The sequence below is a fragment of the Callorhinus ursinus genome, unplaced genomic scaffold, assembly GCF_003265705.2.
Source record: "Callorhinus ursinus isolate GAN/ISIS: 27379988/994484 unplaced genomic scaffold, GSC_fseal_2.0 scaffold548, whole genome shotgun sequence".
NCBI lineage: Eukaryota > Metazoa > Chordata > Mammalia > Carnivora > Otariidae > Callorhinus > Callorhinus ursinus.
The window spans coordinates 1-14419 of NW_027397603.1; the positions used below are offsets into that span (position 1 = coordinate 1).

A 14419-nucleotide genomic window follows, 5' to 3' on the forward strand; every position below is an offset into this window, starting at 1 on the left:
GAATTCAGTCAAGTAGCAGGCTATAAAATCAATGCACAGAAATCAGTCGCATTCCTATACACCAACAACAAGATAGAAGATAGACAAATCAAGGAGTCGATCCCATTCACAATTGCACCCAAAACCATAAGATACCTAGGAATAAATTTAACCAAAGAGGCAAAGGATCTGTACTCAGAAAACTATAAAATACTCAGGAAAGAAATTGAAGAAGACACAAAGAAATGGAAAAACGTTCCATGCTCATGGATTGGGAGAACCAACATTGTGAAGATGTCAATGCTACCTAGAGCAATCTACACATTCAATGCAATCCCCATCAAAATACCATCCACTTTTTTCAAAGAAATGGAACAAATAATCCTAAAATTTGTATGGAAAAGAAGAGACCCCGAATAGCCAGAGGAATATTGAAAAAGAAAAGCAAAGCTGGCGGCATCACAATTGCGGACTTCCACCTCTAGTGCAAAGCTGTCATCATCAAGACAGTATAGTCCTGGCACAAAAACAGACACATAGATCAATGGAACAGAATCGAGAGCCCAGAAATGGACCCTCAACTCTATGGTCAACTTATCTTTGACAAAGCAGGAAAGAATGTCCAATGGAAAAAAGACAGTCTCTTCAACAAATGGTGTTGGGAAAATTGGACAGCCACATGCAGAAGAATGAAACTGGACCATTTCCTTACACCACACACAAAAATAGACTCCAAATGGTTGAAAGACCTAAGCGTGAGACAGGGTTCCATCGAAATCCTAAAGGAGAACACAGGTAGCAACCTCTTCGACCTCAGCCGCAGCAACTTCTTCCTAGAAACATCACCAAAGGCACGGGAAGCCATGGTAAAAATGAACTCTTGGGATTTCATCAAGATAAAAAGCTTTTGCACAGCAAAAGAAACAGTCCTCTAAACCAAAAGACAACCGACAGATTGGGAGAAAATATTTGCAAATGACATATCAGATAAAGGGCTAGTATCCAAAATCTATACAGAACTTATCAAACTCAACACCGAAAGAACAAATAATCCAATCAAGAAATGGGCAGAAGACATGAGCAGACATTTTTCCAAGGAAGACATCCAAATGGCCAACAGGCACATGAAAATGTGCTCAACATCGCTCGGCATCAGGGAAATCCAAATCAAAACCTCAGTGAGATACTACCTCACACCCGTCAGAATGGCTAAAATTAACACGTCAGGGCACGATAGATGTTGGCGGGGATGTGGAGAAAGTGGAACCCTCCTACACTGTTGGTGGGAATGCAAGCTGGTGCAACCCCTCTGGAAAACAGTATGGGGGTTCCTCAAACAGTTGAAATTAGAGCTACCGTTCGATCCAGCAATTGCACTACTGGGTATTTACCACAAAGATACAAATGTAGGGACCCGAAGGGGTACGTGCACCCCAGTGTTTATAGCAGCAATGTCCACAATATCGAAACTGTGGAAAGAGCCAAGATGTCCATCAACAGATGAATGGATAAAGAAGAGGTGGCATATATGCACAATGGAATATTATGCAGCCATCAAAAGGAATGAGATCTTGCCATTTGCAATGACGTGGATGGAATTGGAGGGTGTTATGCTTAGTGAAATAGTCAATCAGAGAAAGACATGTATCATATGACCTCACTCATATGAGGAATTTTTAATCTCAGGAACACACTGAGGGTTGCTGGAGTGGTCGGGGGTGCGAGGGATGGGGGTGGCTGGGTGATAGACATTGGGGAGTGTGTGTGCTACGGTGAGGGCTGTGAATTTTGTAAGACTGTTGAATCACAGATCTGTACTTCTGAAACAAATAATGCATCATATTTTAAGAAAAAAGAAAAAGAAGAAGATAGCAGGAGAGGAAGAATGAAGGGGAGTAAGTCAGAGGGGGAGACGAACCAGGAGAGATGATGGACTCTGAAAAACAAACTGAGGTTTCTAGAGGGGAGGAGGGTAGGGGGATGTGTTAGCCTGGTGATGGGTATTAAAGAGGGCACATTCTGCATGGAGCACTGGGTGTTATGAACAAATAATGAATCATGGAACACTACACCAAAACAAATGATGTAATATATGGCGATTAACATAACACTAAAAATTAAAAAAAAAGAACCATTGCCCCAGAGCTTGAGAACTAGAAGCATTCTGACAGAATGATACTCAAGGACAACCATATACTCAGCTATTCAGTGTGAACAGATCACTGGACAGCACCAAGCACCATTTCTACAATGTAAAATGGAGTTCATAGATGTACATTCTCAGTAATAAGATGTCTAGAAAAATTAAGTCAAACAATCCATATGACTTGTGAAGCTCATGTTATAGTACATAAAAGGATCTAAACACATCTGTTATAATTATTAACCATTTTATAATAAGGGACTAAATCAAAGCTCTTAACTTGTATAAAGTAAGAAATTCCTAATTGTCATGGCAAATGTGTCTTGAAGCCAATGTGTGTAGTGACCAATGTTTATTATCAGAAGAACCCTCTTCTCCGCCTTATTGAAAAGAAGAACAGACCCTGACTGCAGATAGCAGGGCCGGGTCCCTACCACATGTCAATGTTTTGAAGATGAAGAGACCTAATCCAGGCATATTCCTTGGTCTTAGACTTGGAGAAAAGTAAAACTCGCAGCTGAAATAAGGTGGTAGAGAATTCACACATCAGGAAGGGGGCAAGTTCAGGGAAAGGGAGTAAAACAAACGAAAGAACTGGATTCTCACCTAGTCTTCTGGGAACTGAGATTCATTAGGGAAAGCGTCCTTTCTGCCCAGAGAACTTTTCCACTTGGGAATCATGTGCTTAGAGGTTGGAGTCACAAGAGGGAAGTGTACCTAATGAACAAATACAGGGATCTGTGAAGACCTCCTTGTCTCCAGCCCATCACCCTGTATGACCTTGGACGGGAAGGGCCATGATTTTTGTCTGTTTGTTCTGAGTCCTAATTCTGGCTGGAGGCCTATGTTTCACTCTTACCTGCTGCCTTGGCTGAGGACAGAGCTTGAGTCCCTATCATCCGCCGACCATGGAGGAATTCAGACTTCCAGAAGGACACCTTCCTGTCAGACACCCCAGCAGGTGAGTCCAACATCCCAGTGGACAACAGGGTCAGAGAGAATGGAAGCCAAGAACATTGACCCATCACCACCTGAGAGCCAATTCAACTTAGCCCAGAACAAGTGATCACTGTGTTTGTTTGCTAAAGTAATTAATGTACTATCAGTGGTAATGTCAATTTCACAGAGTGACTGCTATTCACACTCTTGAAGGTCTTTCATATTCTTTATCATTAAATTGCTATCATAGCAATGCTAGAAAAAGTATGTTGAGATTGTGACACTCAATGTGTGGTTCTAATCAGGGGTGATTTTTGTCCCCTGGGGAGTCATTGATCACTGTCTGGAGCCAGCTTTGCCTATCACACTGGAGAGGTGTGCATGGAGGCCACAGATGCTCTAAACACTCTACAGTGCACAGGACACCACCACCCCAGGGTGTGACCAGAATGTCCATGGTAAGGAGACAGAGAAACCCTGAGTTAAAGAGTATCAGTATTTGGGTCACAGCTGCCTTCAGGTTCTGCCTTCAACCCTGTAACACTTACTTTTCTGCCAGCAAATTCAGAGTAACCCCTTGGCCACGAGTTTAAAAGTTCCAACAACAAAGAATGTAACTTGTTTCAGGGCTCTTGTCTCATGGAGTCTACGAATGAATCTCAAGAACAAAAGGGTGAAGAGAAGTGGAAGTTTATTAAGTGAAGGAGAGAACAATGGAAAGGAAAGAGCTCTCAGGAGTGAAGGGGTTCTGAATGGGTTGCCACTGAGGGCTTTTATGGTCGTTCTTTTTTTATTATTTTTTAATTAATGATTTTTTTTATTATGTTAAGTTAGCCACCACACCGTATATCATTAGTTTTGGATGTAGTGTTCCCTGATTGTTTAGTTGCATATAACACCCAGTGCTCATTACAACACCTGCCTTTTTCTTTTCTTTTTTTTTTTTACTTTTTAAACCTTTACATTTATCTCCATTTCCTTATGGGAGATAGCATGAGTATGACAAAATAACTGGACCTCAATAAACTTATAACCTAGTAGAAGGGAAAGATAAGTATCTATTTGAAGCAAAATATGATAGATGCCTTCAGAGAAGAATAAATTTTAATGAAGCTTCAAAGCTGGAAGGAAAGGAGGTCAAGGTTCAAAGAGCCTCAGATGAAGCGTAGAACGGGGCTTCTTGTGCACTGCATTACCGCATGGCCAATTTTCAAAGGCCAGCTCTTCCCAGTCAAACGAAGACAGAAGCTGAAGGTGGATACAGTCAATGGGAAAATCGGGACCCTCTCCCTTATTTTCCCTGTGAATGTAGTTTCAATATCAATAGTTTTACAGTCTCGTTTCAGAAAGCAAAATGAAAATGAATCTGATGCATTCTTTTTAGTTCACTTCTTACCAACAACATCCGATTTAAAGGATTTTATATGTTGACTATATGGCCACTAACATTTAATAAAAATGTTTAACCTCATTAGTAATCAAAGAAATGAAAATTAGAATAGCCTTTATTTTTATTTATTTTAATTTTTTAATTTAGATTCAATTAGCCAACATAGAGTACATCATTAGTTTCAGATGCAGAGTTCAACAATTCATCAGTTGTGTAACACCCAGGGCTTCTCACCTTATGTGCCCTCCTTAATGTCCATTACCTGGTTATGGCATCCCCCCACCCACTGCCCCTCCAGCAACCCTCAGTTTGTTTCCTATAATTAAGAGTGTCTCATGATTTGTCTCTCTCTTTGATGTATGGGAACTGACCAGGGAACTTGGTAAGTCTCTTGTCAATATCATGGAGGATTTGAGAATATCGGGTCTCTATTTAGAACAAAATGGTGGACTTGTAACTATCATCAGAACAAACAAGGTGCTTTTGTAAATATCAAGTCTATTTTTCCACATCTGGGAATCTTTGTGAGCCTGATTATAGAGCCCCCTGGGTGACCCTAGTCATGTAGCTCCCTGCCTAACCTCACCTGTCCTTACTCAAAAGCACTGTAAGTTTGTACCCCAGGCTGTTGGGTGAAAGAGACATTTCTTTTTGTTTTCTCGAACTATATCTCAGTATTAGCAAACTTCATATTTGTGATGACCACTTTGATTGGCCTTTATTATTATTAAATGCCCATATATTACTCCCCTTCCACTGCCTTTTAATTCTTTTTCTTTCCTTTCCTTTTTCTTTCTTTCTTTTTCTTTCTTTCTCTTTCTTTTTCTTTCTCTCTTTTCTTTATTTCCTTTCTTTTCTTTCTTTCTCTCTCTTTCCTTCTCTCTCTCAATCTCTCCCTTCCTTCCTTCCTTCCTCAGGTCCCAGTGCCTAAAACTTGGCCCACACTCAATTTATATTTTGGAAATTTGGAAACATTTTTAAATGAAAATTATAGAACACATGGCCTTTTGGGGAAAAAATGGTTGGAACAAAAATTCCATCACTATGGTGGTACATGGGATTCCCTGAAGGAGACCAGATGCATACCCCACATATTAAAATGAATTTCTAGACTACAAAATACAAAGTAACATTTCAAATCTGTGAGTAATGCAACTTTGTGTGAAAATCAGTCATGTTGTTTCTCTCTTTCCCAGAAATCACCTCCACCACCTGGGACCAGGCAATGATACACAAATTTCAAAGTTTCTTCTGGGATTTTCAGAGGAACCACAACTGCAGCCCCTCATATTTGGGCTTTTTCTCTCCATGTACCTGATCACTGTGTTTGGGAACCTGCTCATCGTCTTGGCTGTTGGCTCAGACTCCCATCTCCACATGCCCATGTACTTCTTCCTCTCCAACCTGTCCTTTGTAGACATCTGCTTCACCTCTACCACCATCCCCAAGATGCTGATGAATATACAGACAGAGAGCAAAGTCATCGTATATGCAGGCTGCATTACTCAGATTTATTTCTTCATACTCTTTGCTGTGTTGGACGTCTTTTTACTGAGTGTGATGGCCTATGACCGGTTTGGCCATCTGTCACCCCCTGCACTACACGATCATCATGAACCCTGGGCTCTGTGGACTGCTGGTTCTGGTGTCCTGGGTCATGTGTATCCTGAATTCCTTATTACAAAGTTTAATGCTGTTGTGGTTTGCCTTCTGTACACACTTCCAGATCCGCCCCTTTTTTTTTAATTCCATCAGATGATCCAACTTGCTTGTTCTGACACCTTTCTAAATAACTTGGTGATGTATTTTGCAGCTGTCCTGCTGGGTGGAGGTCCTTTTGCTGGGATCCTTTACTCTTATTCTAAGATAGTTTCTTCCATACTTGGGATCTCATCAGGTCAGGGCAAGTATAATACATTTTCCACCTGTGCATCTCACCTCTCCGTTGTGTCCTTATTTTATTGTATGAGCCTAGGAGTGTACCTTAGCTCTGCTGCTCCCCAGAGCTCCCACTCAAGTGCAGTAGCCTCGGTGATGTACATGGTGGTGACGCCCATGCTGAACCCCTTCATCTACAGCCCGAGGAACAGAGACATAAAGAGGGCTCTGAAAGGAATCATTGGGGTTCCAGTGATGCGAGGGCCAATCTTGCTGGGGCAGAAGAAGTGCCCATGATTGCAGGGCTCAGAGCCTCAGAGCCAGAAACTGCTATTCTTCTATCAAATTGGAAGTAAAATTTGCTCCTTCTATTTATTTCCTAGAATTTCCGTTTGTTTGAATTCAACTTCTCCATACATTTAAGTAATTCACTTCATTAATCTTCTGCTCTGAGAAACTTCAATAGCAGCGTAATCATGAATTCTGTTCCCAAATATCAGTACAAATGCCTAGAATGGGAAGAAGCAAGTTTTTATAATTTCTCTCAGTTCTGATTGCTTTAATAAGTGTATCTGTTCACTAGGACTGTTTAAAAAGCCATTCTGAAAACACGTGTCTTCATATAATGCTTTTATAATCGAATGACATTGTCTGGTGGGGAGTTGTTCTGATGTATTGTGTACTAGTCAGTCTCTACTTTGTATTTCTAAAGGTCATCCACGATGTTTTGTGGAGCTGTAGTTCACATCTTTCTTCAACTGCTACATGATATTTATGCCATTTAAATATGTAGGTTCGTCTTACAGTTTATTCAAAAAGTAATTTACCAAATATAAATTGTCTTAATTGAATTTTGCCATTTCTATATACATATGTGACACTTTGCCTTCTTCCCAGTTATAACACATTTCTCCCACCCCTGTCAAGTGTGACTCAGCTACAGGTGCTTTTGATCCGGTGTGAGACATACACCATTAGAATTTTAAATTCTAACTATTGGAGTTTAATTACATACAATAAGCTACATGTATGGTAAAGGTACAGTTTTCTGAATTAAAGGCATCATACTTGAATTGAACATATATACTGTATGGGACCATTTGGAACAACTCAAGAAGATGCACAGGAAGTCTAATCTGCATTTTTTTTAAATTACCATGCTACAAAAATATTTAATAAAATCTTTAAGAAACTTAGAAATGACTGATGATTGATAATTCTTTTAAGTAAACAGACTACAATAACATTATAGTCACTGGCTAAGTTCCATCATTTTTTTTAATTCTCTTTCATTTTTTCTCTTGGTCTTCTGTTATCCTTTCTGCAGGTCGCTTCTTCAACCCCTTCATTTGCCTGGTTTGTAGTTTGATTAGGTCTTGCTTCTGCATATGAATCCTTCCATAAGTTGTACCAAAAGTATCATGGGAGACATTTTTCTTCTTCTTTGGCTTGAGCGCTTTTGGCATTTTCATAGATAATTTATAAAGATCATCTGATGCCAGATGTGTCCTCCTCAGAACCAGATCCAATGAGGGCCCTATGTCTTCCAATTCAATCCTTGGTGTTCTACAACCAGATTTCTTCAACAGCAACTAATAGCTTCGAAAGTAAATCTTCCCATTCAATACAGTGAAGTGCAGAACATACTCTAAACCAGCCAGGCGGATATTTGGTACTGTGGGGCCTCTGAAGAAATCAATAAGAAGACTTTTTAGCCTTCTGTAGTCTTCTGTTACATCAAAATCATCACCAGCAAAGATTAACATGGGTTTTGTTCCCTCGGGACATTTACTATTCTTAATATCTTTTAGAGAGACAATCTTCTCGACACCCAACTCAATCATATCCAGCACATGGTAGTCATACATACGACCTATTACTAGATTATTTGGCCACTTCTTATTATGGGAGCCGAACATAAGTAAAGAACAATCTGACTTCTTTGAAAAGAATTCCAATGATGTCTGATCCTCAAATGGTCTTGTAATGTTTTTCTTTTTATACAGAACTCCGTACGGTTTTTTCAGTGCATACACATCTTTAAGTACTTGTGTCACCATGGAATTTGCATTTCCCCCTTTAATCAGCATAGCATTTTTAATATTTTCACTGAGTTTCAGTTCTCTCTTCTCAAGGAATCTCTTGGCTCTTCTCGTTTTGGGCTTTACAACTCGATCCAAAGCGTCCATGGCTACCGCAACGCGAATCCCGGGAACGCACGTGCACTTAATCTGCATTTTTATGTTGTTGTTAAAAATGTAATTCACCTGGACATCTGTTTCCTTATTGCTGAAGGTAATGTGGAAATTGAAATGCATGTTGTGAGGAATAAAGGGTTGGATACACTTTGTCATGTCCAAAGAAAACATTTGAGGGTGTGGAGTGTGGGTATGTATGTAAGTGTGTGCACTCATGCACATCTTTCTTTCAAATAAACATGCTTACACAAATGTCTGCAAACATACACACACTGGTTTATAATTCCATCTATTATGTTGAAAGAAAATCGTAGAGAAATTTGCAGAATATTGAAATGAAAAGGAATGTTTGCATGAACGTGAAATAGGAAGAATCTAGTAATTTTGACACAAGTTAGTTGAACATAATATAAAATAAAATTTAAAGTAGAATGAGTGACTTAGTGTAAAAAAAAAAATTAGGGTGGGGCGCCTGGGTGGCACAGTCCTTTGAGTGCCATACTCTATGTTTAGGCTCAGGTCACAATCTCAGGGTCATGAGATCCAACCTTGTGTCAGGCCCTGTGCTCAGTGTGGAGTCTGCTTGAGTTTCCCTCTCCCTCTCTCTGCCCCTTCCCTCCCCCCATCAAATAAATAAATAAATATTTTATTTTATTTTATTTTATTATGTTATGTTAGTCACCATACAATCATCACCAGTTTTCAATGCAGTGATCCATGATTCATTGTTTTCGTACAACCCCCAGTGCTCCACGCAGTACGTGCCCTCCTTAATACCCATCACTGGGCTAACCCATCCACCCACCCCCTCCCTTCCAAAACCCACAGATTGTTTCCCTGAGTCCATAGTCTTTCAGGGTTTGTCTCCCCTGCTGATTCTTCCCCTTCAGTTTTCCCTTCCTTCTCCTAATGTCCTCTGTGCTATTCCTTATGTTCCACAAATAAGTGAAACCATATGGTAATTGACTTTCTCTGCTTGACTTATTTCACTTAACATCATCTCCTCCAGTTTGATCCATGTAAATGCAAATGGTGGCTATTCATCCTTTCTGACGGCTGAGTAATATTCCATTGACTATATGGACCACATCTTCTTTATCCATTCATCTGATGAAGGGCTTCTCGGCTCTTTCCACAGTTTGGCTATTGCGGACATTGCTGCTATGAAAATTGGGGTGCATATGACCGTTCTTTTCACTACATCTGTGTCTTTGGGGTAAATACCCAGGAGTGCAATTGCTGGGTCATAGGGTAGCTCTATTTTTAGTTTTTTGAGGAACCTCCATACTGTTTTCCAAAGTGGCTATATCAACTTGCTTTCCCACCAACAGTGTAAGAGGGTTCCCCTTTTTCCACAACCTCTCCAACATTTGTTGTTTTCTGCCTTGTCAATTTTTGCCATTCTAACTTTTGTAATGTCATATCTCAAAGTGGTTTTGATTTGAATTTCCCTGATGGCTAATGATGTTGAAAATTTTTTCATGTGTTTGTTAGCCATTTGTATATCTTCTTTGGAGAAGTGTCTGTTCATGCCTTCTGCCCATTTTTTGACTTAATTATTTGTTTTTTGGGTGTTGAGTTTGAGAAGTTCATTATAAATCTTGGAAATCAATGCTTTGTCTGTAGTGTCATTTGCAAATATCTTCTTCCATTCTATGGGTTGCCTTTTAGTTGTGTTGACTGTTGGCTTTGCTGTGCAGAAGTTTTTTACCTTGATGAAGTCCCAAAAGTTCATTTTTGCTTTTGTTTCCCTTGCCTTTGGAGATGTGTTTTGAAAGAAGTTGCTGTAGTCAATGTCGAGAAGGTTACTGTCTATGTTATCCTCTAGATTTTCATGGATTCCTGTCTCACACTGAGGGCTTTCATCCCTTTAGAGTTTATCTTTGGGTATGGGGTAAGTAAATGGTAGAGTTTCATTCTTCTGTATATAGCTGTCCAATATTCCTAGCACAATTTATTGAAGAGACTGTCTTTTTTACATTGTATGTTTTTCCTGCTTTGTCGAAATTTAGTTGACCACAGAGTTGAGGGTCCATAGCTGGGCACTCTATTCTGTTCCATTGATCTATGTGTCTGTTTTTGTGCCAATACCATGCTGTCTTGGTGGTCACAGCTTTGTAATATAGCATGAAATCAGGCAACGTGATGCCCCCAGCTTTGTTTTTCTTTTTCAACATTTCCTTGAGGATTCGGGGTCTTTTCTGGTTCCATACAAATTTTAGCATTGTTTGTTCCAGCTCTTTGAAAAATGCCATTGGTATTTTGATTGGGATGGTGTTGAAACTGTAGATTGCTCTGGGCAGCATAGAGATTTTAACAATGTTTATATTTCTAATCCCTGAGCATGGGATATTTTTCCATCTTTTTGCATCTTCTGCAAATTCTTTCATAAGTGTTCTGTAGTTTCTAGAGTACAGAACTTTTACCTCTTTGGTTAAGTTTATTCCTAGGTATCTTATGGTTTTTTTGTTCTATTGTAAATGGAGTTGATTTCCTGATTTCTCTTTCTACATTTACATTGTTCTTTGCATTGATTTTATATCCTGCCACATTACAGAATTGCTGTATGAGTTCTAGTAATTTGGGGGTGGAGTCTTTTGGATTTTCCACATAAAGTATCATGTCATCTGCAAAGAGAGAGAGTTTTACTTCTTCTTTGCCAGTTTGAATACCTCTTATTTCTTTTTGTTGTCTGATTGCTGATGCTAAGACTTCTAGTACCATGTTGAGCAATAGTGGCGAGAGTGGGCCTCCTTGTCGTGTTCCTCATCTTAAGGGAAAAGCTCTCAGCTTTTCTCCATTGAGAATGATATTCGCTGTGGGCTTTTCATAGATGGTTTTTATGAGCTTGAAGAATGTTCCCTCTATCCCTATACTCTGAAGAGTTTTCATCTGGAAAGAATGCTGTATTTTGTCAAATGCTTTTTCTGCATCAGTTGAGAAGACCATATGGTTCTTCTCTCTCCTCTTATTAATGTGTTCTATCACACTGATTGATTTGTGAATGTTGAACCACCCTCGCATCCCAGGGATAAATCCCACTTGGTCGTGGTGGATGATCCTTATAATGTACTGTTGAATGCTATTATCTAGGATTTTGTTGAGGATTTTGGCGTCCGTATTCATCAGGGATATCAGTCTGAAATTACTGTTTTTGATGGGGTCTTTGCCTGGTTTGGGGATCTAGATAATGCCAGCCTCATAGAATGAGTCTGGAAGCTCTCCTTCTGTTTCTATTTTTTGAAACAGCTTCAGGAGAATAGGTATTATTTCTTCTTTGAATGTTTGGTAGAATTCCCCAGGGAATCCATCAGGCCCTGGACTCTTGTGTTTTGGGAGGTTTTTGATCACTGCTTCAATCTTGTTACTGGTTATTGTCTATTCAGGTTGTCAGTTTCTTCCTGTTTCAGTCTTGGCAGTTTATAGGTTTCCAGGAAGGCATCCATTTCTTCCAGGTTGCTTAATTTATTGGCATATATTTGTTAATAACAATGTCTAATAATTGTTTCTATTTCCTTGGTGTTAGTCGTGATCTGTCCCCTTCCACTCATAATTTTATTAATTTGTAGAAACTCGTCAGCTCAGGGAAAGCATAAAGCATTTTCCACCTGTGCATCTCACGTCTCCATTGTCTCCTTATTTTATTGTACGAGCCTAGGAGTGTACCTTAGCTCTGCTGCTCCCCAGAGCTCCCACTCAAGTGCAGTAGCCTCGGGGATGTACACGGTGGTGACACCCATCCTGAACCCCTTCATCTACAGCCTAAGGAACAGAGACATAAAGGAGGCTCTGAAAGGAGGAGGGCAACTATAAAAGGCACAGTTGTCCTGGTGGTGAAGAAGTGCCTTGATTGCAGGGCTCAAAGCCACAATTTTTTATTTTTGTGAAATAGAATTTGTTCCTATGTATTTCCAAAAATTTCCATTTTTAGAATTCAACTTCTCTTTACAATTTCCGAAAACTCCATTTTCTAAGCTTTCTGCTCTGTCTGATATAGATCCAGTTTTTCCCTTTATCCATTTTCATAAGTTCCCACCATTCTTCCCAACCTTGGATCAGAAATATTTGAAAACTTCAATATCTTTTATAGGACCACTTTGATTTCTTAAAGATGATTACTTTTTTTGACATATATCATGTGAAGTAAAATTTCACTAGACTTCCTGAAGGATTAACCATGAGTTGTTTTACTCATATGAATAAAACTACTCTTCACATCTAAGGCCATTTATAGAATTTCATCATAGAGGAAAATATGAAATCACAGTTTGCAGGTTGGGTCTGTTGTCATTCTATTTTACTCCTTAACTGCTTTTCTGGATAATGTAGATTTTATCATCATCCCCCTTAAGCCTCTGCTTATGGATAACGATGCTATAGGCTAAGAATGCCTGTGACACTCATCTGGGCCTAGGATAAATGTGACTCAGCTCTGAGCCAATGTATGGATGGACTGTCCCTTGTTATTATTATTATTTGTTGTTGATTTTGTTAAAATATAATTGACATCATGTTGCATTATTTTTAGTTGTACAATCCAATGACTCAGAAGCTGTTGATATTGCAGAATGATCATAACAAGTTCAGCTATCATCCATCTCAATATACAATTACAAACTTTCTCTCGTGATGATAGTTGTCAAGATCCCCTCTCCTAGCTACTTTGAAGTGTACAATACAGTTTGGTTAGCTAGAGTCACCGTGCTGGACAAGACATCCCCATGACTTACTCAATTTATAACAGGAAATTTGTACCTTTTCACACTTTCACCCATTTCACCCGCTCCCCATGCTCTAGCTCAGACTACTGCCAGTGTGTTCTGTGTATCCACAAGCTTGGCTTGGTTTTGTTCCTATTTTAAGATTCCACACATAAATAAATACCAGTATATGTGGTATTTATCTTCCTCTGTCTGACTTATGTCACTGAGCATAATGCCCCCAAGGTCCATCCATGCTGTCACAAATGCCAAAACTTCATTCACTTTTATGCTGAGTATATTCCATTATATATATAACTATGTAGATATATATGACAAGTATAATTTCACTAGACTTCTTATCCTTATAATTCCTATGTAGATATATGATACTTTCTGGTTTATTTTATTTTAATTCCAGTATACTTAACATAATGTGTTCCATTATTTTCAGGTGTACAATATAGTGATTCAACACTTCCATGCATCACCCAGTATAGCACACTTTCTTTACCCATTCATCCACTGATGAACCTATAGGTTGTTTCCATGTCTTGGTTATTGTAATTATGCTACAATGAAATGGGGGTGTGTACATCTTTTCAATTTTGTGTTTTTGTTTTCTTTTTCTTTTCAGGTTTCTTTTTTTTAATTTAAATTCAATTAGCTAACATACAGTACATCATTAGTCTCAGATGTAGTGTTCAACAATTAATCAATTGTGTATAACACGCAGGGCTCATCACATCATGTGTTTTCCTTAATGCCCATCACCCACTTATCCCATTCCCCCCACCAACCTCCCTTCCAGCAGCCCTCAGTTTGTTTCCTATAGTTAAGAGTCTCTCAGTTTTTCGCCCCCCTTGATGACTTCCCGTTGAGTTTTCCCTCTTTCCCTTACATCTTCTTTATCTATTCATCTTTCAGTGGACATCTTGGCTCTTCCCACAGTTTGGCTATTGTGGACATTGTTTCTATGAACCTTGGGGTGCAGATGCCCCTTTGGATCACTGCATTTGTATCTTTGGGGTAAATACCAGTAGTGGAGTTGCTGGGTTGTAGGGTAACTCTGTTTTCAACTTTTTGAGGAACTTCCATACTGTTTTCCAGAGTGGATTTACCAGTTTGCATTCCCACCAACAGCGTAAGAGTGTTCCCCTTTCTCTGCATCCTCTCCAACATTTGTTGTTTT

General features: G+C 39.3%; 2 pseudogenes; one reads left to right on the forward strand and one right to left on the reverse strand.

Annotated features, from left to right (window-relative positions):
• The first annotated feature begins 3030 nt into the window (after nt 1-3030).
• On the forward strand, nt 3031-6626 carry LOC112818749 (olfactory receptor-like protein OLF4; annotated as a pseudogene).
• A 962-nt stretch (nt 6627-7588) lies between these two features.
• On the reverse strand, nt 7589-8465 carry LOC112818748 (ribosome production factor 2 homolog pseudogene; annotated as a pseudogene).
• Between the last annotated feature and the right edge of the window lie 5954 nt (nt 8466-14419).